This window comes from Anopheles coustani, chromosome 2, assembly GCF_943734705.1.
Source record: "Anopheles coustani chromosome 2, idAnoCousDA_361_x.2, whole genome shotgun sequence".
Taxonomy (NCBI): Eukaryota; Metazoa; Arthropoda; class Insecta; order Diptera; family Culicidae; genus Anopheles; species Anopheles coustani.
In genome coordinates, this window is record NC_071289.1 from 51376709 (window position 1) to 51378705 (window position 1997).

Genomic DNA, 1997 nt, shown 5'->3' on the forward strand with positions numbered 1-1997 from the left:
CAACGATGGAACCATCGGTGGATCCATCAACACCTGCTTTGACGCCAACAAGGGGACAAACGCCCCTATCAATGCGGCAAATAGGTGCAGCTAGGCCGAACGGTCAATAGCCGAGCTGCAATTATTCGAGCAGCGAAAATATAATAGCCTTATGGCTAAAAAAAATGATCTTATTGAAAGACAGTTGAACTTGGAAAAGGAAAAATTTGAGTAGAAGAAGAAAATAGAAAAGGAGAAGCTAGCTCTCGAAAAAGACAGGATCGAGTACTACAAAGTACTAGAAGAAAAAAAATAGAATTAGGAATAGAAATAGCTAATAAGAAAATGGCCTTGAAACGGGAAGAACTAGAAATAAAAAGACAAAAACAGTAAATGTTTGTTTTTTCGATTATTTTTTAATCGGAATCATTTCCCACATCTTCTAGTAAAGATTGGAAATGGTGGTTCCACTCTATGTTATTTTCAACACATATGTTGTGTAAAGCACAACATACATTAAGAATTTGTGCACATTTTTGCGGTTCATAATTAAACATTCCATCTACTCCTAACAAGCATCTAAATCTACTCTTGAGCAAACCGATTGTCCTCTCCACTATCATACGTCCAGACGAATGTTTCCTATTAAATTCAGATTCTGGAGACCCTGAATTTGGATCCCTGTAAGGCGTAATCAGCCAGTCTGCTGCCGGATAACCTGCATCACCTAATCAAAAAGACAATCAGTTAATAACATTCTTCACAACTTCTTGTTATAAATGTACCTAGCAATTTATCGTTGAATCCATTTCTGTGTCGATCCATAAAATGCTAGATTATTGGACTAACCCTCCAAATGTGTGCGTCATGATGAGACCCAGCAAACCGGGCATCGATTGCTCGAATTCGGTTTTTATGATCGCACACCTGGAAACATAAAAATTTTCGATAAAAGCTCATATAATATCATATATCGTTATACTTACTATCATAGCATTTATGCTGTAAAATTTTTTTCGGTTCATATACTGCAATGGCCGTAGCTTAGGTTTTTTTATTTTGATGTGTGTTCCATCTACACACATCACCACATCAGGAAGGCCACTCTTTTGGAAAAAATATTCCTTAGCCTCAATTCGTTCTTCTTCGGTCATAAGTAATTTTATCCAGTCGCCCAAAAGGGATTGCATTGGTGGAAGTACATCACGTAGCACCTTCGAGAACGTTGACTGCGCCATTGCAACATGGAAATCTTTTCCAGTTCCATGCTGATATCTTCCTTCACCAAAGTACCGCAAACAAGCTGCTAATTTTTGTTCCTCCGTCAAACCATAATCGGTCCGAGCGGCTATGTGGGGTCCAATCATGGTTACAATATCCATGAAAATATCTTTGGATATCCTAAAGTTTTGTTGAAACCTGAAATGTAAATAGGTTACATTCATGGTCCAAATTAAATTCTTTTCATTACCTACATTGTATCAGAAAGCTGTTTTGGATTCGAGTTTAACCGAAGCTTTCACCGATACATATTTAATTTTCTGATGTTTTCAGCATCATTTATGATGGGAAAATGAATAAAATTCATGTTTCGAGCAATTGTAATCTCACAAATCCAAATTCAAAAGTAAACAAACAACAGTAAACAAACGACACGATTGATTTCGGCTGTAAAAATACCGCCTACTGTAACGCCTTCTGTTATACTGTCAAATCGTCGGGAACGACCCTTCCCGGGAACGACCGTTCCCCGGAATAGGGCCGAAGGTGATGGACTCTCCTGCCTTCTATTCAACATCGCTCTGGAAGGTGTCATGAGGAGCGCGGGCTTCGACATCCGTGGCACGTTTTTCACCCGCTCTCTCCAATTCCTCGGCTTCGCGGATGACATCGACATCATCGGGCGGAACACTAGGACGGTGTGCGAGGCGTACACCCGACTGAAAAGCGAGGCCGCAAGGATTGGATTGATGATCAACGCGACAAAAACGAAGTACCTGCTCGTTGGAGGCTCCGAT

The 1997-nt window shown here is 40.1% G+C and overlaps 1 pseudogene; it reads right to left on the bottom strand.

The window, feature by feature from the left end:
• Window positions 1-238: 238 nt before the first annotated feature.
• LOC131264587 (putative nuclease HARBI1) lies at window positions 239-1424 on the bottom strand (annotated as a pseudogene).
• Window positions 1425-1997: the final 573 nt, after the last annotated feature.